We start from the raw sequence: 23,093 nt of genomic DNA, 5'->3' as shown, positions 1-23,093 counted from the left end.
CTTGTCCGGCCATGCTGAGGCGGCGTCCCACATACAGCAACTAGCAGGATGTGCAACTATAACATACAACTATCTACTGGGGCTTTGGAGAGAAAAAGGGGAAAAAGGAGGAGGATTGGCAATAGATGTTAGCTCAGGGCTGGTCTTCCTCAGCAAAAAAAGAGGAGGATTGGCATGGATGTTAGCTCAGGGCTGATTTTCCTCACAAAAAAAAAAAAAAAAGATGGCATTGTGTCATGATGTCAGTGCATTAATTCCTACTGTTGTTACTAAACAGTTATGAGCCCATAGGCAAATCATTTCAATTTCCTCTTTGAGAATGGAGAGTTAAAGCCTGCCTCTCAGATTTATGAGTATTAGTAAAATAAATTTATGAATTTTTAAAACAAAACTCAAAGCAAGTTTTCTTTAATGCAGCATTCATGACTTTAAGTAACTATTATTATTGTTACAATTGTAGTTTGATTATGTCTTGCACACTTTTCATCAAATTTTCTAGGTCTTGTTTGTTTATGAGTTGATTTGTATCGGTAAAGGGATTGTTGTGTTGTGTTGCTCAAGACCAACTGCCCTGTGATATTTTATAAGTAACAGCACATTCATGTGAGTCTATCCATATGGCTATATTTAAATAACATGCATATGTCTTATATATGTGCTTCTGGAAAAAACAATTGTGCATCAAGTACTACAATTTTAATAGAGCAGAAATGAATTGGAAAAGAAAACTTAAAATGAAGATCAATGATTGAACCAAAAATAAATTTCTCTGGAGAATTGCTTTTGATGTATATTCTCTTATAATTGTTTTGACTCATGGCATTTGAGATTTTCATATCCAGATACTTTCAGTCCTACTCAATCTATAATTTTAATTATTTTCTATGTTTTAAAAATATGAGAACATGGTTTAAGAATTGTATTTATTTTATCATAGAAATAGATATATATACTTATCACTATACATAGTGTTTTCACCATATAAATGTGTGTGTATATGTATATTTAGTAAAGGCAAATAGATGTATTTTTACTGAATTTAGAATGCTGTGCGAAATTTGTTTGTGTGACACATGCATACAATTTTTTGTATAGTGAAGATTTTTTTAGAATTAAAAAGTAAATCTTTTAAATAGTAATGTCATCTATATACCTTACACTGGAGCAGTCCTTCTAATGTCCCTTATCTAATTATCAATACTTGTTGAGTTGAAGAGACCACACTCAAGATTCAGCCCTTACTATTGAGTACTATTGAGACTGTTCTTAAAAGGTATAAGCCCACCATTTTGTGTGTTTCTGCACTGAGTACTACCAATGTATCTTGTTGATAACATAAATAGGAGGGGGAAATGCAACTTTGTGAGAGTGATTTATTTTTCTCAAAGTAAAAAGGAAAAAACAAAATGTGCATTTTATGACAGTAAGAACACTTTCCAAGACATTTCCTATTTTGAGGGAAACCTGAGAAACTCAATAACGTGAGAAAGGTCAAGAAGTGAATTTAATATAGTTTTTTATTTTCTTTTTTCAAGAACTACCAAGTCTAAATATTGCCTTTTAATTTACTTCTGAGAATTCCCATATTGTAGTACCTCAAAGCCAGCATTGAATTTGTTTTAAAAAAAAAATTCCCAGTGCCTAACTTGTTATGCTCTGAAAGCTGAATAATATTTCTTGATGAGTCATCATTTTGATGATGACAGTGAAACCGGTGTTACTGAACAGAGTTCTTTCCTAGGAAGCACTTAACATGTTAATTTTGTCAATTGTTTGTTTTTCTATATGTAAAAATTACAATACATCTGTTACTCCTGATTGCATAGAGAGTCAAGGTCTGTGTATGTTTTTTTGCGTGCCAATGTATTAGACACTGCATCATTTATTTGACCGTATCCCAGAGGTTTACAGCAAAATCTGGAGAGAGATGTGGCAAGTGTAGACATGATCTCCAACACATAAAGACACAAAACTCTAGCTTTTGCATGGCCACCTCTGTCATCACCAAGGGAATGGAAGTGGCTTCTGAGAAAAGTGCTGGACTGGAACCATGTAGAACACTTGTTCTGTTGTACTCTAGTCCTCATTGCCATGGAAAATTTACCCTTTTCAGAGTGTTCCATATTCCTCACTACTTTTGAGTCTACCAACAATTGTATGAGTTGGACAGTGTAGTCTCAAGAGATCTCTGCCTCCTGGTATTCTCAACCTGAGGTAGTCCCCAAAGGATTAGGATTGGCCCATATAAGCAATAGGATATATTGGAAATTATGTCATGCAACTTCCAAGGCCAAGGTATAAAGGATGTTGAGGCTTCTACTTTGAATTCTCTTGGACCACTCATTCCAGGGGAAGTCAGCTACCACGTTATGAGGACACTTATGCAGCCTGTGAAGAAATCCAGATCAGTAGTTAATACCTGGGTCCTCCTGGTAATAGCCAGCATCAATTTGCCAGTCACATTAGTGAGCCATCTTGGAAGTGGACTTTCCAGCCCTAGACAAGCCTTCAGGTGATAGAAGCCTCAGTCAAAATCTTGTCTGCAGTCCCAGGAGAAATCATGATTCAAAACCATTTAGCTAAGCTGTTCCCTAATTCCGGCCCATAGAAGCTCTGAAATATTATTTTGATTTATTGTTTTAAGCCACTAAATGTTTAGGTAATTTATTACACAACTATAGAAAACTAATCTAGATAGGAAAGAAATGACCATTCCAATTTTTTCAGATGACTAAACTAGGGTCTGATATATTAAATTATTTTCTCAATATCATAGAACTAGTTTGTGATAGAACTGGGATTTGAGCATAGAGCCACTTTTTCTTAGACAAGAAAGCTTTACAAATAGGCAATTGGTGAAAATGACCCAAAGGAGGCCTTTGAAGTGACATTGTGTTGCTTTAATTGCATGCTTCTTATGCTCTCCATAATCATGAAATATTTAGGGTCATCTAGAGAAATTCTCCATTCCCCTTCATTCTACCCTTGGCACTAGAGAATTGAAGAGCACTGAATAGCTTTCTCCATACAAACAGTTCATCTGCATACCTATTGCTAATTCTTACACACCCATCAATTCCTTACTGCTTATCACGGATCTTTACTTCTGGGTAGAAAAAGATAGATAAATTACGAGTATAATAATTCTAAATGCACCAGACAGCCATGAAAGCAATTCCAGAGAACTGAGCATAGTTCTGAAGCTATCTGATAATCTAAGATCATTTCCTTCCCTGGGGTCATTACCACAAAACGAATTTATTGTTAACTATAAAATAAGAAGGCAACTGTTTGCTAGACTGAAAGAATTTAACCTAGCTACAATGGAGCTGAAACTGGGTTGAAAAGTAGAGCTTTTATAGTGCATATGCCCGATTCTCAGAGTGTGAAAAGAATGTGATGGTTAAAGATTAAGGATGCACATCAAATAGAAAAGACAGCTATGTACACATATTCAGGCATTAGACGTGGAGACAAACACAGACATATCCTTTCTTCTACTCCACCACTTCTATGTAAATGATTTCTGTAACTTGATTTCCAGCCTGCCGTGATGCTACAGGTAGGAAGAGGTTTGTACGATCTTTAATCCTCTCTATGCCTAGTGAAAAGTTCCAGATAAGTGATTGCTATCAGAGCAGGAAGAGGACTGGGCTGTTCACACTTAATATTTTTTTCTAATGCTAAGTGAAGCACCTGCAAAAAAAAAAGTAGTCAATCAATACTTTGTTGGAAGGAAGGGAGGAAGAAAAGAAGGAAGGAAGGGAGAAGGGAAGGGAGGGAGGGAGAGTGGAAGGAAGGAAGGAGACGGTAAACATTTATTTGTCTACGTAAGAAAAAAAATCAGTTAAGTAAACATAAGCAGTATAGCTGACTCTAGGTTTGAGCTCTTTCGTGGGTAGTCATATCCTTACAAAAGTTCAGAGTTTGTTTTGATAGATTATGTCAATTTGATACAATATCAGCAAAGCAAATGAGGATTAGCAGTTTTGGGGATCAATAATTTCTCTATCCAAAATACACCATGTTTTCATATATTGGACTACTTGTTTGTGTGAATGTACATTATGTGTATATATATTTTTGTTTAATCACTGCGTAACCAAATACTGCTATCTTATTTTCATTTGCGGGTACACATCATGACATGATGTGTGTGCCAAATAATCATTAAAATGAAAGTTTGATTTTAATATAATGGTGAATATATTTGACCATAATTGTCATTTTTGTTAAGTAGGATATTTTAATAGAGTTTTTGTATGCACAGTTATATTGATTGCTCCCAGGTTGATTGATCCAAAAAATAAATCTCTGTTTAAAAACAATTTCTTTTTTCCGAGGAAAAGTAAAAGAAAATTATGTCAATTTAATACAATATCAGCAAAGCAAATGAGGATTAGCAGTTTTGGGGATCAATAATTTCTCTATCCAAAATACACCATGTTTTCATATATTGGACTACTTGTTTGTGTGAATGTACATTATGTGTATATATATTTTTGTTTAATCACTGCGTAACCAAATACTGCTATCTTATTTTCATTTGCGGGTACACATCATGACATGATGTGTGTGCCAAATAATCGTTAAAATGAAAGTTTGATTTTAATATAACGGTGAATATATTTGACCATAATTGTCATTTTTGTTAAGTAGGATATTTTAATAGAGTTTTTGTATGCACAGTTATATTGATTGCTCCCAGGTTGATTGATCCAAAAAATAAATCTCTGTTTAAAAGCAATTTCTTTTTTCCGAGGAAAAGTAAAAGAAAATAGAAATAATAATAACTCAAAAATAATCTGTTATGATCAAAATCAAGAAAAGTACAGATAAAATATAAAACATTTTATATTAAAAAATATAAAAACAGTTATTAAAACAAAATATACCTGATTTGTTTCATCAATGAAACAACCCATGAGCTGTTATTAAATGTGTTTAGAATGGAGTATATTGATTATGTAGAATTTTAATGTTAATTTATTCTTGTGATTGAACATGTCTTCTAAACATGAGGACATGAGGAGTTAATACCTAGTTTTATATTTTACCTATGATGTGAAGATATTAAAGGTTGTTCAATAAGTATATGTATGTTACTTTTTCTTTTTAACAACCTCTCCATTTACAGCCTTCCTTCTCTTAACTTAGCTTAGGTCGTCACAAAGGAAAGCAGACCATTGGCAACTGGAAAGAAAGGAGACATCAGAGAAGTAAGTTTATATTGTTTGGGTTCGGAGGGGTCCAGGATTTGGCGTATACCATAGATTTGGAAAAACATATGGAGATTGACAGCTTTTTTGCAACAAGTAGAAGACTTCCTACACACACACCTCTTTATGGTGGATGAGGAGTTTGAAAGAAACTCAGGAAAAGTTGGATAGAGTGTGTAGGCTTTGCATCTTGTTTGATGTCCTTCATCCCTATTTACCGGTGAGTAGAGAACAGTGGATCCTACATTCCCAGGCAGGAAGCCAGAATATTTAAGACAGAATTCATCTCACGGTGGTTAAGGTATGGGTGTGGTACAATATCAGAAATTCTGTTCCATCAGGGTTTGGGGAGGGTGGCTTATTCTCCAGCCACCATGCTTCCAGATGTGAGACTAGAGACGGCTTTCAGGAGTTAGTCTGCAGATAGGCTAGTGTCTCCTCATGGAGGGCCTTCCCGTGCTCCATTTGGGCAGCTCTAAATGTCTACTTAAATGAGGAAAGAGCCTTAAACCCATGAAAGGCTAATTTTAATTGAATTTTACTTTAGAAAACTAGAAAGATTCCTTTTTGTTTGCAGAATACATAATTCATATTTTTTTTTTTTAATTTGCTGCACTGCACATGTTTTGGGAATGTTTTGATTTGTGATAACTCCTTTGGATGTTTATTTGGGATTGTAGTATTTCTAATTTTTATTTATGTATAGTATCCTTCCCTTAATTTCGCTAATTTTTCAAGAGTAGTTGTTGTCTTTGCTTGTGCAATCTTAATATTAAAGGTATGGTATCAGATAATAGTTTTCTATCATTTGCCTTAAAGAAGACTATATTTTCTATTCTAATTTTTTTGAATGTTTAATAGTTTGTTAATATCCAACAGGTTAAATGTTTCATACTTTCATACTTTATATTGAAGGAAGTAAATTATATTAAAAATTTAAAAGTTACTACCTTAGAGACAGGCACCTTCACACCCTAAGGATTCCTGGTATAGGAGGGAACGTTTATCAATCCTGACTGACTCTATTCATGAAAGACCCACCCTAAACTGTTCGGGGAAGAATTGAGAACAAGAGAGTGCTCCAGAGGGATAAGTTTGGGAGGGTCGGGGTGGAGGGGGTCCAGATGGGAACGCGTGTGTGTAACCTGATAATCGCTTCGCGCCATAGCAATTCGCGCCATAAAATGTAACTGTTTAAATTAGCCAATCATGTAAGATCGCGCCAACCTTTTCCCGCTTTATGCTTCCGAATCCTATAAAAGAGCTTGCCCTTTAAGGTTCGGGGTCGACTCCTCTGTCTCCTGCGAGAGATAGGTGTCGACCCGGAGCTCCGCTTAAGACCCGGAGCTCCGCTTAATAAACCTCTTACCTCTTGCGTTTGCATCAAGCTCGGTCTTCTGTGTCTGTGGGTCCGCGCCTTCCCGAGACTGGAGTTGGGGTCTCCTTTTTGGGATCCTACATTTGGGGGCTCGTCCGGGATCTGCGCGGTCACCCCAGACTCCGAAGACCCCTTGGAGGTAAGCCTGAGTGACTGGGTGTGTGAGTGTGTGCGGCGCCGCGAAGCATTATTTTGGTCTCCGTATCTGGGCAGCCGCCGCCTCGGGCCTCAGCGCCGCTGAGGGCCGAGCGGCTGCAGTGGCAGACGTGCTGGGAACTGCAGGCTGCAACCCTGGGGGACGCCCCAAGGGACAAGGGGAGTCAGGAAAGCCTGACCACCCCCCTTCAGGTGGAAAAAGAAACGGCACTCTTTTTCCCAGGGAGGACACGAAAACCCCTCCCATCTGAAGCCGCCTTAGGTTGGCTTGTAGAGACGCCAACCGGGCGAGATTGTTTATGTTCTGGTGTGTCTTTGATGTTCGTTGTTCTGTTTTTGTTCGTCACGTGGACCTCATTTGACGGGATGAGATCCTACAGCTGGAGGACCTGCCTTCTCCCTGGACTACTGCAGATGATGAGATACGGGAACGCCTGACAAAAGCCGGCAAAAAGGTAAGATTTCTTACCACGTCAGCCTCCCGGAATCTCTATCTGCGGAGTCCGGCGGAAGGAAATGGTGAGAATTCTTTTCTCTTTCTAAATTTAGATTGGCAGGAGAAAATATTTGGGAAACTAGTTTCTTGGGCTTTTAGTGACTCTTGGTTTAAATTTGGTAGAGTACTCTTGGTTTTTGATCTTGATCCCTTTTCCTCCCAAAGGTAGTCTCTGTTTTTCTCTTTTGTCTGTGTCTTTTGTCATAAAAAAGAAATACCATAGGGTAGGACGCAGGCATAGGCCCTATTAGCCTGCTGTCCGGGCCGGCCCCACAGACTGGTGAGTTTGCGGGTCTCACCAGACCGGCGTCTACAAACTTTGCCGTGGGTTATTATGCACATGAAGTGAAGGTCATTGCCGAGGGCATCTTGGAAGCCAAAAAGGCCGCAAATTTAAGTGGGCGCGGGTCGAGCAGTTAAGAGCCATTAGGGCGCTCGCCACTTTCAGAAGACTCCCGTGACAGGATAAGTTGGGTCACGGAACGGGGTAGGTGACACAGGTCCCCCGCCAACTGCAAGAAAATGTCCGTGCAACGACGAGGTACTCTGTAAAAGCACACAGTCCCCAACCCTGCGGCACCTCCCCCCCAGGTATTATTCTGGCTCCAAGAGACCTAAGGCGTGGCTAAAGCTGTCATTGTGCACATAAGAAAAAAAAAAAAAAAACCGGATGAGGTTTTTCCTTCTGTCTTGTTCTGTGTCCTGAGAAAACTTGGCTTTGTGACCAGTGAAAATATTCTCCTTGGTCTCCACCATACGGAAGGTGCATTTACCGGGGTGCACCTTGGTGGCCAGTCGAGTACACTGGGGTTCCGAACTGTCTCTGTCCGGCTGGGCCAAGCTCTCAGGGGAGTCTGAATATCTTTGGGAGTGAATTTTGTGGATCATGGGGGCTACATCATCTGCGCCCTCACCAGGGACGCCTCTTGCGTCCATGGGAAAGATTTATTCTAAGCGTAGAAAGTTACCTCCGGGTCTTTCCTTAAAAAGGCTTATTGGTTCGAGTCACTATTAGAATAAATATACAAGTGAAGATCCTACTCGTCAATGGCCAGAAGACGGATCCTTTAAATTGGAAAAACTTCTAAATTGGGGGAAAAAAAGATGTTTTGAGAGCTCTCACATAATTGCTTAATTGGTACCTAAAAATTAAGGCTAGAAAAAGGAAGGGAAAAATTTGACTAGTCTTGAGACCTTGACTCAGGTTGCAGTTGAGTTGAGAACATGTAAAAGTGTAAGTGTTGATGAGATCATAAAGGTTGGAATGTTTGAGCTGATTTTGTATAGAGAGGTTGCATCAACCTTGCCTGAATATGTTTTAAAATGTCTGACTGGGAATGCTCCCCTGGTCCAAGATTATAAGACCAAGACCTATTGATAAAAATCTTAGTGATGACTGTGTTTAAAGGTATAAGAAGTGATAAAAACTGCATGAAATTTTGTAGGAAAAAACTGATGTTATTTCTATTACAGAACTGGTTAACAAAAATAATAATTTAAATGATGGCTAATTTTATCTGAAGTCTTATAAAGTCTTGTAGGCAATCTAAATAATTATTGGAAATAAGTAACTAAATAGTTGTAAAAAAGATAAACGTTGGATGAACTTTACACAATAATTATGTGTTATGGTGGTTACAGCTTCCAAACTCTTTCTGGTAACTTAAAACTTTAGAGTTTTGCTAAATTTTATGATGGAAATTCTCTGAGTATCATCATTTCCAAATAAGATAAGATGTTGGACATTGATTGCTGAATGTACGTTTGTCTACTTTTGGCTTTTCATTGCAGGAGAACTAAAAGGTGTTTTAGGTCTATTGGTAAACATGTGTTTTATTAAAAGATTGTACTATAAAATAACATATTTCTAGAAGTTATGAAGTGTTCATAAATTTTCCAATCCACAAAATGCTAATGTAAAAAAGTTTATAACTGCTTACTTAGTTTTTACTTAGAAGTCAAAGTCTATAAGGGTTAAAATTTCTAATTAATATATGTGATTAAAGCTACTAAAAAATTAAAAAAAATATGTCTGTATACAAGAAAAGTAAGATGTATAAAAAAATGGAAATGTTTTGTTTGGTCGATTAAGAAAGATAAATTTGTCCTCAAGTACTAGAAGGGAAAAAAAAGACATGGGACAAATTCTGAATGTAAAAAGAAAGTTATGAGTTTGTAAAAGAGGAATTCTGAAAAAAGAGTTTTTACATGGTCAAGTTGGCTAAGATTAAAATAAATTTAATTAAGTAAATGAGTTTTAATATCAAAAGTAAGCTGGTACAAAATTATAATTTGGTCTTATTTCTCTTAAAAGGATAATTTTCTTAAACTTGATAAAGAGGTTACAAAAGATTTTTCTTTACCTTTGAGTAAGTCTACCTAAAAGACAAAAAATCTATGTTTTGTTAAAATAATTTCCTGTGTTCAAAAGACTGAGGTCTCTCTATTAAGGCTTTTTGGACTGTTAATGCTATGTTTGCTTTGACTGTTTATATTTTTGACAAGCTCCCCCAAAATTCATATCTTAAAGTCTTTTTTACTTTATTCTTTGGGAATTTTCAAAGGGCCCTGGAACTTCTCAAAGAAATTTGCTCTCTTCCTATAAGGGGAAAGATACTAAACTTATTAGGCTGATTCAGTATGTTAAATTACATGAAAAGTATTGTCAGACAAGTGATGATAAGTCTGCTTAGGTGCTATTATGTGGATAAATGTTATTGATATAGATGTTTTAAAATTGTACAACATTACTGAAATGCTGATCTGTCCTGGTTATCAGTCATAATTCTGGTTATTATTATTTTAAAGTGTTGTATGTCACAAAATTAACCAAATTTCTCTGTCAATTGCCATTTTGAGGTACAGACTTATTTCTTTGCTCTAATGCTTTTGCAAAATGTTTCAACTTCAGAAAAATTCATAGAAAAGACTCTGACATTTACACTGAAGTACAGACTTCTGATAAACTTTCTGATCATAAAACTGAACTTGATAAAAAATTACAGAAATCTGTTGGAAAGACTGATAACTTCATGAAGCTGCTAACAAAAGATTGGGATCAAAATGGATTACACAGGACTGAATGAACTGATTATAATTTTTATGATTTTTCATTTGAAGTATTGCTGAATTTTTAATGTTTTGTTTTTTCAGATTTAAGAAAAACTTTTTCTCTTTTCTCCTGAGCTAGCTATGACTTATAGCAATTTGGTAAATAATACTTTTGTAAGTAAAATTGAAATATTTATCTTTTTCTCTCTATCTGATCCCTCGAATTTGGAAACTCTTAATGAGTATTATTGTTTTCATGGCAATATAGTTATTTGCATAAGTTCAATAAGAATCTGTTCTCCTTGTAACAGGACACAATTGGAAAAACTGGTTATATTACCAAGGTTATGACTGGAACATCATATTTGCGATATAACCATACAGCTTTTGAGGAATGAAGATTGGACTTTATGGAATAAAGCCACGTGGAAATATTGGCCTGGTACCTTGTGTTCCAAGCAGCACTTACCAGGATAAGTAAAGAATGTCACTTATCTGGCAGGTACAAGGAACCTTGAAATATTTTGGGGAAACCTCGGAATAGAGGAATTCACCCAAATTTATAGGTATTGCAGGCAAAGTCTGGTGACAAAATCCTTGGCTTGGCTTTCCTGGCCTCGAGAGGCCTTTAAAGTTCAATGTGAGATTCCTTATAAAAAGTTCCAGCAAAGCAGATTTAAAAGAGCCTATGTGATCAATTGCTATTCTTGCTGTACTTATGTTAATAATTGGGCCAACTCTATCTTAATAAAAATGAGGGTGATTTTAGAGAAAAAAATTATATTTCAGTAAAAACTATAGTATACATCTGCAGATATTAGATCCTAGTTTTGTTAATTGTCTTTTGAGGTTTTTATTTTTTATATCTGTTGACTAGACTGGATCCTGATTTCTTCCAGTCTCCTGAAATATCTGGCTACAGATCTCCAAACTAACGTTTTTGATTTTTTCCATCATTTTCATTTGGAATCACTGAGAACTGAACCTGCCCTTTTTCCTGAAGCCTTACAAACTGAAGCTGATGGACTTGATACCATAATATAGGCGTAACCTTGAGAAAAGAAATGTGTTCAATGAGATGAAACAATCTACCAACTCAGCTTCTGGACTATGAAACTTCTTTAAGTTTCAAAAGGACTATGAAACTTTTAGTTTCAAAGGCGGGACTGTGAGAGATCAAGATTTGGCCACCCTGAAATATATCTCTTTACCTTGATTGTTTTCTCTGAAGGACATTTGACCTCCCGCAGTACCTACTGGGCAAAGATGGCACAGACTGTTTAACTTAGTACGGGGAGCTTACTACGCCTTAAATGGCTCCAACCCTGAATGACTGAAGCATGCTGGCTATGCCTAGCGGTCAGCCCCCCTTATTATAAAAGAATTGCCACCATGGGGGTCTATAATAACACCACGGACCACACGACTTGTCTTTGGGGCAAAGAAGAGCGGATAACCCTAACGGATGTATCGGGGACCGGTTCAGGACTAGGCTTAAGAAAAATTCCCCCAGGCTACCAGGCTCTATATAATAAGACTGAAGTCAGCCTTCCGACCACTCCTGGTTATTTTTTGATACCAGGGCCCAATAGGTGGTGGGCTTGCTCCACAGGCCTGACCCCCTGCATCTCAACTGGCGTATTCAATTCGTCACAAGAATTTGCGTGCTTGTGCAGTTGGTGCCTAGAATTTATTATCATACTGCCAATAGTTTCGAGGATGAATTTGACCAGAGATCCAGATTATAGAAAAGAGAACCAATATCCCTCACCCTGGCTGTACTCCTGGGACTGAGAATTGCCGCGGGCGTAAGGACTGGCACTACGGCCTTAGTCACAGGAGAAAGGGGATTAACTGCCTTGAGCAATGCTATAGATAAAGACCTCAGGACCTTAGAACAGTCCATCTCTAAATTAGAAGAGTCCCTCACCTCCCTGTCTGAAATAGTGCTCCAGAATAAAAGAGGATTAGACCTGCTGTTTTTAAGAGAGGGAAGACTTTGCGCGGCCCTTAAAGAAGACTGCTGTTTCTATGCAGATCACACAGGGGTAGTCCAAGATTCAATGCAAAGATTAAAGAAAAGATTAGACATGAGGCAGCAAAGCAGGGAGGCGCAACAAAGCTGGTTTGAATCCTGGTTCACTAAGTCCCCCTGGATGACAACCTTACTATCCTCCCTAGCAGGACCCTTGCTGATTCTTTGTCTACTCTTAGTTTTCGGACTGTGTGTTTTCAATAGAATTACTGCTTTCATAAGAAAAAGGGTCAATGCAGTGCATGCTATGATGCTCCAACGCCATTACCAAGCTCTCCCACGCAATGAGCCACTGATAGTAGACACCGAAAACTAAGTTCTAAGATTAGAACTAGAGACAAAAGAAGAAGTGGGGAATGAAGGAAGTAAATTATATTAAAAATTTAAAAGTTACTACCTTAGAGACAGGCACCTTCACACCCTAAGGATTCCTGGTATAGGAGGGAACGTTTATCAATCCTGACTGACTCTATTCATGAAAGACCCACCCTAAACTGTTCGGGGAAGAATTGAGAACAAGAGAGTGCTCCAGAGGGATAAGTTTGGGAGGGTCGGGGTGGAGGGGGTCCAGATGGGAACGCGTGTGTGTAACCTGATAATCGCTTCGCGCCATAGCAATTCGCGCCATAAAATGTAACTGTTTAAATTAGCCAATCATGTAAGATCGCGCCAACCTTTTCCCGCTTTATGCTTCCGAATCCTATAAAAGAGCTTGCCCTTTAAGGTTCGGGGTCGACTCCTCTGTCTCCTGCGAGAGATAGGTGTCGACCCGGAGCTCCGCTTAAGACCCGGAGCTCCGCTTAATAAACCTCTTACCTCTTGCGTTTGCATCAAGCTCGGTCTTCTGTGTCTGTGGGTCCGCGCCTTCCCGAGACTGGAGTTGGGGTCTCCTTTTTGGGATCCTACAATATCCATATCATTCATCATCTATCTGGGTACATTTGTGCTTTAATTTATATTTTGAAGTCAGGTTGACCCTGCGTCTACACTCCAATGAATGCGTGAGTGTAGCCAAGCAGTGTTTCTATTATAAAAGGGAATCAGAAAGCCCATTTCCTCCTAACACTCCTTATTTTAAATGCTACTATTGATTTAATTACTTAAAGGCTTTTGCTTTATAGGTTTGCTATGGATATTGAGCCTCAATTATTGTATTTCTTTTCTACTTTAGGTAGAAAATAAATGCTCATGTCAGAACCATTATAAGGGTTACGTTGAGTAATTTTTCAACATCTGTAAGTGCTGGACCAACAAAAATACATTTAATTTGTAGGCTAGATTAAGAAGCAAGAAGTTTCCTTGGTTGTCATCATGTCAGGAAAGTAAGTGAGAGACTTGTAAGGGTTAAGTTTTAGGAACAAAAATGAATCTCCCCCCATTGCTTGACTTACAAAACCATTGGCCTGACTCCATCTCACCCATGGGATAACATGTAGCCCTGAAAGTGAACGTGATTGGGGTCAAAAGGATTATAAAGACAGTGAGATATAATGTGAAAAGCGTGAAAATATCATCACAGAAGATGTATAAAGCCCCATCTTCTAGTGGGTCTATAACCTCAGCAAGTGACTTGATCTGTGTTTATTTTACAGGGTCTTTGAGAATCCACTTACACAAGCATGAAGGTGATTTACAAATGAATACCCTTTGCAGACTGATGAAGCATCAGTACACCTCTCTGTACCTACTAAGTGCACCACAGAGTCAACTGAGCCAGGTTAACTTTTCTGAGGCTCAAGGTTATTGCCACTCATCCCTAGACAAAGGGTACTTGGTAGTGAAGAGAACTAATGCTGAGCAGGTGTTTGCCTTCAAGGACTGTACATAGAACCTAAACACACTGGGGTTTCTTTAAAAATACCTTAATTTTTTGGACACAATGAAGAAATTGTGATACTCAGGTCACTAGACTTTCCTGGCACACAGTAAGTCAGCGGAAAAGTGAGCTAAGAAATCGAGCTTTCTAGAAGGCACCTGCAAGCTTAAGCAATTTGTATCAACCTAGCCTAATTATTGCAGCTGAGAAAAGTCCCTGAAAGTGAAATAATCTTTCTTTTTAGTGTTTAACTGCCCTAATAATCACCTTATCTCATAATAATATACCTGGCTCTGTGCTATGGGAAGTCGTTTTCTCAACACTCAAATTAATGTCAACCGAATCAAACTGTGTGTAATGAGACAAATCAAATTATAAACAAATAGAGAATTTCAATGATGTAAACAAAAGCAATATTACCTTTTTTCCTTTCAATGATTTTTCCATTATTCCCAGGCTAAACTCTAAATGTCTTAGATATAAGTTACAAAGCCCTGGATAATATGTTCAGAACCCTCCTGTGTTTGCTAAACCAGAGCTTCACTGACTGACTCTTAGGACTTTCGAACTTGATGTACTCCTGCCTGACTCAAGATTCTGACCTTGCTGCTTTCTGATCTTTTCCCTTTGCATCCTTCATACTCATTGTTCGGGTCTCCCTATATATATTTGGTTTAATGTCGTATTTTCAGGAAACACTTGTCCAGGAACGCAGCCTCTCTATTATATGTGTAAAAACAGCACTCTAACGTTTTTTCAAAATATTTTCACAATTACTCTGTGTGTGAAATAAATCATTAAGAGAAAAAAAATAAAAAGCTATTTTCTGGGAAGAAATAATTTAGAACACAGTTGAATAAGCATCTGCAGTATGTTTTTTGTGACTATTGGTTTCATATTTTTTATCTCCATTATATTCTAAATTCTAGGAACCCAGGAATAATTTTTACTTTGTTGTCCAGTGTATCTCTAGCTCCTAGGACAATGCCTTACACATAGTCAGAATTTAATAAATATTTACCGAATGAATTAATTCAATTAGCATGTTAGAATAGTATTGTGTATCTCCAATCTGCTAAACAAGAACACCAATCAAAAATCAAGAGAACCACATTCTACTAAGTATATTCAACCTCTTACACAATGAGGATCCAATCAATTTACTGACTAGCAAAGTTATTAAAACAATATTCCATAACTCTCAGTGTTCCATATGGATTTGTGATAATTGACAATAAGTGAGGCACACATTTTACTAACACCTTGGCTGGATAAAACACTGACCAGATTGACATTAATGCAAAATTGAGTCCAAAGGTTAATAATTTTTTTGGAAAGATACATATAAATTTTTAAATCAAGTACTTAAGTTAGTTCTTTTAGCCATTTATACAAATATTTAAACTTAAAATGGCTAACAAAAAATTATATCTCTTGTAAAATCTTCCTTATAGAAAAATTATTAAATTTAAATGAAGATAAATATAGGTGTCTGATTAATGCAGTAAATATTTATGTCTTTTTACGTAGCTAACTTTCATGGACAGAAACAACTGACCTAAGGCACAATCAGTATAATTTATTTATTTATTTTTTATTTTTATTTTTTTTAATTTTTTGTTTATTGCAGTAACATTGGTTTATAACATTGTATAAATTTCAGGTGTACATCATTGTACTTCTATTTCTGCATGGACTACATCATGTTCACCACCAAAATGCTAATTACAACCCATCACCACACACATGTACCGAATTATCCCTTTCACCCTCCTCCCTCCCCCCTTCCCCTCTGCTAACCACCAATCCAATCTCTGTCCCTATGTGTTTGTTTATTGTTGTTATTATCTACTACTTAATGAAGGAAATTATACAGTATTTGACCTTCTCCCTCTGACTTATTTCACTTTGCATTATACCCTCAATGTCCATCCATGTTGTCACAAATGGCTGGATTTCATCGTTTCTTATGGCTGAGTAGTATTCCACTGTGTATATATACCACATCTTCTTTATCCATTCGTCCCTTGATGGGCACTTAGGTTGCTTCCAAGTCTTGGCTATTGTGAATAACGCTGCAATGAACACAGGGGTGCATGTACCTTTGCAAATTGGTGATTTCAAGTTCTTTGGATAAATACCCAACAGTGGAATAGCTGGATCATATGGTAGTTCTATCCTTGATTTTTTGAGGAATCTCCATACTGTTTTCCATAGCGGCTGCACCAGTTTGCACTCCCACCAGCAGTGTATGAGAGTTCCCTTCTCTCCACATCCTCTCCAACACATATTGTTTTCTGTCTTGTTAATTATAGCCATTCTGACGGGCGTGAGGTGATATCTCATTGTAGTTTTGATTTGCATTTCCCTGATAGTTAGTGATTTTGAACATCTTTTCATGTGTCTGTTGGCCATCTGTGTATCTTCTTTGGAGAAATGTCTGTTCAGGTCTTTTGCCCATTTTTTAATTGGGTTGGTAGTTTTTTTGTTGTTGAGATGCATGTGTTCTTTATATATTTTGGAGATTAAGCCCTTATCAGATGTATGGTTTGCAAATATCTTCTCCCAATTGTTAGGTTGTCTTTTCATTTTGTTGATGGTTTCCTTTGCTGTGCAGAAGCTTTTTAGTTTGATGTAGTCCCATTTGTTTATTTTTTCTATTGTTTCTCTTGCCCGGTCAGATGTGGTGTTTGAAATGATGTTGCTAAGACTGATGTGGAAGAGCGTACCGCCTATGTTTTCTTCTAGAAGTTTCATAGTTTCAGGTCTTACATTCAAGTCTTTAATCCATTTGGAGTTAATTTTTGTGCATGGTGTAAGGTAAGGGTCTAGTTTCATTTTTTTGCATGTGGCTATCCAGTTTTCCCAACACCATTTGTTGAAGAGACTTTCTTTTCCCCATTGTATGTTCTCGGCTCCTTTGTCAAAGATTAGCTGTCCATAGATGTGTGGGTTTATTTCGGGGCTTTCGATTCTATTCCATTGATCTGTGTGTCTGTTTTTGTGCCAGTACCATGCTGTTTTGGTTACTATAGCTTTGTAGTATATTTTGAAATCAGCGAGTGTGATACCTCCCGCTTTGTTTTTTTTTCTCAGGATTCCTTTAGCTATTCGGGGTCTTTTGTTGTTCCATATAAATTTTAGGATTCTTTGTTCTATTTCTGTGAAAAATGTTGTTGGAACTTTGATAGGGATTGCATTGAATCTATAGATGGCTTTAGGAAGTATGGACATCTTAACTATGTTAATTCTTCCAATCCAAGAGCACGGAATATCTTTCCATTTCTTTGTGTCTTCTTCAATTTCTTTCAGAAATGTTTTATAGTTTTCGGTGTACAGATCTTTCACCTCTTTGGTTAAGTTTATTCCTAGGTATTTTATTCTTTTTGTTGCAATTGTAAATGGGATGGTATTCTTAATTTCTCTTTCTGCTACTTCATTGTTAGTGTACAGAAATGCAACTGATTTTTGTATGTTGATTTTGTATCCTGCAACTTTACCATATTCGTTTATTACTTCTAAAAGTTTTCTGGTGGATTCTTTAGGGTTTTCTATATACAAAATCATGTCATCTGCAAATAGTGAGAGTTTCACTTCTTCCTTTCCAATTTGGATCCCTTTTATTTCTTTCTCTTGCCTGATTGCTCTGACTAGGATTTCCAATACTATGTTAAATAGGAGTGGTGACAGTGGGCATCCTTGTCTGGTTCCTGTTCTTAGAGGGATAGCTTTCAGTTTTTCACCATTGAGGATGATATTAGCTGTGGGTTTCTCATATATGGTCTTTATTATGTTGAGGTACTTTCCTTCTATACCCATTTTATTCAGAGTTTTTATCATAAATGGATGCTGGATCTTGTCAAATGCTTTCTCTGCATCTATTGAGATGATCATGTGATTTTTGTTCTTCATTTTATTAATGTGGTGTATTACGTTGATTGATTTGCGAATGTTAAACCATCCCTGCATCCCTGGAATAAATCCCACTTGATCATGGTGTATAATCTTTTTAACGTATTGTTGTATGCGAGATGCTAGTATTTTGTTGAGGATTTTCGCATCGATGTTCATCAGTGATATTGGCCTGTAATTTTCTTTTTTTGTGTTGTCCTTGTCTGGTTTTGGTATCAGGGTAATGTCAGCTTCGTAGAATGAGTTAGGGAGCTTCCCCCCCTCCTCAATTTTTTGGAAGAGTTTGAGAAGGATAGGTATTAAGTCTTCTTTGAATGTTTGGTAGAATTCACCAGGGAAGCTGTCTTGTCCTGGACTTTTATTTTTGGGGAGGTTTGTGATTACTGTTTCGATCTCCTTACTGGTGATTGGTCTATTCAAATTCTCTACTTCTTCTTGATCCAGTTTTGGAAGGTTGCATGATTCTAAGAATTTATCCATTTCTTCCAGATTGTCGAATTGGTTGGCATATAGCTTTTCATAGTATTCTCTTATAATCTTTTGTATATCTGAGGTGTCTGTTGTAACCTCTCCTCTTTCATTTCTGATTTTACTTATTTGTGCCTTCTCTCTTTTTTTCTTGGTGAGTCTAGGTAAAGGTTTGTCTATTTTGTTGATCTTTTCAAAGAACCAGCTCTTGGTTTTATTAATTTTTTCTATTGTTTTTTTGGTCTCTATTTCATTTATTTCTGCTCTGATTTTTATTATTTCCCTTCTTCTACTGATTTTGGGCTTTGTTTGTTCTTCTTTTTCCAGTTCCTTTAGGTGCATTGTTAAATTGTTTATTTGAGATTTTTCTTGTTTGTTGAGATAGGCCTGTATCGCTATATACTTCCCTCTTAGAACCACTTTTGCTGTATCCCATAAATTCTGGCATGTCGTATTTTCATTTTCATTTGTCTCCAGGTATTTCTTGATTTCTTCTTTGATTTCTTCGTTAACCCAGTCGTTGTTCAGTAGCATTTTGTTTAATCTCCATGTATTTGTGGCTTTTCTGATTTTCTTCCTATAGTTGATTTCTAGTTTCATACAGTTGTGGTCAGAAAAGATGCTTGGTATTATTTCAATCTTCTTAAATTTATGGAGACTTGTTTTGTGGCCTAATATGTGATCAATCCTGGAGAATGTTCCATGTGCATTTGAAAAGAACGTGTATTCTTCGGTTTTTGGATGGAATGCTCTGTATATATCTACTAGGTCCATCTGTTCTAGTGTGTCGTTTAAGGCCAATGTTTCCTTATTGATCTTCTGTTTGGATGATCTATCCGTTGGTGTAAGTGGAGTGTTAAAGTCCCCTACTATTATTGTGTTACTGTCTATTTCTGTTTTTATGTCTGTTAATAATTGCTTTATATATTTAGGTGCACCTACATTGGGTGCATAGATATTTACAAGTGTTATATCCTCTTGTTGGATTGTTCCCTTGATCATTATGTAATGCCCTTCTTTGTCTCTTTTTACAGTTTTTGTTTTAAAGTCTATTTTGTCTGATATGAGTACTGCTACCCCAGCTTTCTTTTCATTGCCATTTGCGTGGAGTATCTTTTTCCATCCCTTCACTTTCAGTTTGTGAGTGTCTTTAGGTCTGAAGTGTGTCTCTTGTATGCAGCATATATATGGGTCTTGTTTTTTTATCCAGTCAGCCACCCTATGCCTTTTAATTGGAGCATTTAGTCCATTGACGTTTAAAGTAGTTATTGATAAGTATGTACTTACTGCCATTTTTTAACTTTATTTTTTTTTTTCCCTCAGTGTTGTAGTAGTCCTTCTCTGTTCCTTACTTCTTCTATACAGAATTGATGGTCACTTTAGTTTGACCTCTGTCTGAAAGCTGTACTCTTTAACTCCCCTCCTCCCTCATGTTTTTGATATCATATCTAACCTCTTTTTTGTGCATTTGTATCCATTACATTCTAATCATGGAAATAGATAATTTTTCCTATTTGTGGTCTTCTCTTTTCCCCTTAAATCAGTCCCTTTAACATTTCTTGTAACACTGGTTTCTTGGTGACCAACTCCTTTAATTTTTGCTTATCTGGGAAAATTTTGATCTCTCCTTCCATTTTGAATGATAACCTTGCTGGGTAGAGTATTCTTGGCTGTAAGTTTTTTCCTTTTAGCACTTTAAATATATCGTGCCATTCTCTTCTAGCCTGTAAGGTTTCTGCTGAGAAGTCAGCTGATAGCCTTATGGGGTTTCCTTTGTATGTAACTTGAATTCTCTTGCGGCTTTTAGGATTCTCTCTTTATCTTTGATTCTGGACATTTTGATTATGATGTGTCTTGGTGTGGGCCTCTTTGGGTTTATCTTGTTTGGGGCTCTCTGTGCTTCCTGTACCTGGATGTCTGTTTTCTTCCTTAGGTTAGGGAAGTTTTCATCTATTATTTCTTGAAATAGATTCTCTGTCCCCTTGTCTCGCTCTTCTCCTTCCGGGACACCTATAACACAGATGTTAGTGCGCTTGATGTTGTCCCAGAGGTCCCTTAGACTGTCCTCACTCTTTTTAATTCTTTTCTCTTTTACCTGTTCACCTTGGGTAATTTCTTCTAGTCTTTCTTCCAGCTCACAGATCCGTTCTTCTGTATCCTCTACTCTGCTTTTGAGTCCCTCTAATGAATTTTTCATTTCCAGTATTGTATTCTTCACTTCTGATTGGTTCTTTTTTATATCTTCCATTTCTTTGTTGACATTCTCACTGAGTTCATCTATTCTTCTCCCCAGATCAGTGAGCATCCTTAACACTCTTAGTTTGAACTCTCTGTCAGGTTGGTTGATCATTTCTGTTTCACTTAGTTCCTTTTCTGGGGTTTTGTCCTGTTCCCTTACTTAGAGTGTATTCTTTTGCCTCCTCATTTTGCCTCTTTCCCTGTGCTTGTGTCTATGTATTAGGTAGGTCAGCTACGTCTCCTGCTCTTGGATAGGTGACCTTATGTATGTGATGCCTTAGGAGGCTTCCAGTGTGCTTCCCTCAGTTCTCAATGTTCCAGGGGTGGCCCCTATGTGGGCTACGTGTGTCCTTCTATTGTGGCCTGTTAGCTCTCCCTATAGGTGCCCAGGGAGGCTGAGTTATGCTCCTGCCAGCTGTTGTAATGCTCAGCTGCTTGTAGTTGTTGTGGGCCCTTCAGTCTCTTTATCAGGTGTGGGGAGCCCCAGCACAGTTCGCTGTAAGTTCTAATACCACATTTGTGTTGCAGTGTTTCTTTTATTAACTGAGTAGGCCCCCAGCATGGCAGGTTGTTAGGCTCAGGGCCTTACAATTGCTGTAAGCCTCTAGCCTATTAGGTCTCTTGTCAGCTCTCTTAGGACTGCAGCTGGGTGGAGCTGGCCTCAGGCACAGGAGCACCCAATTGTTTCAGGCTTTGGAGGGTGGGGCAAACCTCCTATGTGGGTCTTTGAGAAGCACAAGTCTTCTGCAGCTGACAAGCCCTGTTGCCCACAGGTCCACACACACAGTCAACACAGTCCTGCCCCGTGTGAGTGCCCCGACCTCCCCAAGCGGACCCAGTCTCTCCACGGCGGGAGCCCCACACACTCCGCCACCACCCCACACTCTCCACCCGCTCCTTGTACACACCCTGCCCGCTCAAGTCGCCTCAGTTGTCAGGCTGCAGAGAATCCAGTCACCAATCTATGCAGGCCCACACTTTGCCTGAGGGCTTGTTGTTGGGTGGGGCCAGTCTCTAGGGTGGGCTGCCTGTCCTGGCTGAGCTGGATTAAATCGGTGCTCTAGTGGGTGGGGCAGACCCTGGGCTAGCAGGCCTCAGGGAGAACTCCAATGGCGTCTGTGTCAGCACGCCCACACCAGGCCACAACAATGGCCGCCGCCAATGTCCCAGTCCCTGGAGAGGTCTCACCCCTCACCGAGATGCACTCAGGGCCTATTAGGTGAGTCTCTTGTCACCAAAGCACTGTGCACCTTTCTTTCTGGTGATTTTAGGATGCTTTCTGGAACCGGTGAGTTTGTGCGTGGGCCCTTTAAGAGCCAGTTTTAGTTTCTTTGTGAACCGGGTTTTCTGGGGGTGCTCCCCAATGCTTTAGTAGCAGGCACAGTCAGATATTATGCTGCTGGTGTCGATTGTGCTGGGTCCACAAAATGCCCCCAGCGGGGGCACTCCCGGCTCAGGGCCCCGCACCTCCAGGGAGGCTGCGTACCTGTGAGCTACTCTGGCGGCCGTGAAGCTGGCGGCTTGTGAAGGCGGCATTTTTCTCTCCGGAACGGAGTCTCTGCCTCTTCTACCCCAGTTAGGATTGTCCGTTGTTGCAGGAGTTCCTCTTATCCAGTTTTCAGTTCTGTCTCAGGGGTAATTTTTCCACGAGTAGTTGTAAATTGGCTGTGTCCACGGGAGGAGGTGAGCTCAGGGTCTGCCTACGCCACCATCTTGACTCCCTCTCACAATCAGCATAATTTATATCACGCAATCTAGATTGCAATTAAGCATCATATTCTAAGCATCTCAAAATATACCCATCTTTTATTTTATTGCCTAATCCCTGATTAGAAACCATGTCAATTCAACAACTAAAATATAGCAGTGATTATGAATCAGCCTTCTACATTTGTTGGTCCAAAGGAGAATTAATTTCTCTCTCTTTGGGCTTCATTCCACACATATAGGAAAAAGTCAGTCCACTGTCCACCTTAGTTATAGAATTTGAGAATTCGCAGAGAGAGAAACAGATACAGAACTGGACACAGACATTTATTCATCATCATTCTTGGTGATAATTTATGTGTTATTTTAATATCAGCTGCACAAAATTATGTGTGTGCGTGTAATTTCCTCTAAGCTGGTTTCTAAATGTCATAATTAAATGTATGTGTTTTGCTAATTTGAGCAAAGCAGTGTTATTTTTTAAACGATAATGTATTTCTTTTCTCTTTTGACAGCTATTTTTCTGTTTTCTTTATTCATAGGCACAACTTTTCTTTAGTTTTACGTTGTATGAACTTGAAATTGTATTCATTTAAATTCACTCACAGACAGAGATC

Source organism: Ceratotherium simum, chromosome 27 (assembly GCF_057802395.1).
Source record: "Ceratotherium simum simum isolate JZ-2026a chromosome 27, ASM5780239v1, whole genome shotgun sequence".
Lineage (NCBI taxonomy): Eukaryota > Metazoa > Chordata > Mammalia > Perissodactyla > Rhinocerotidae > Ceratotherium > Ceratotherium simum.
Note: the sequence above shows the minus strand (reverse complement) of the source record.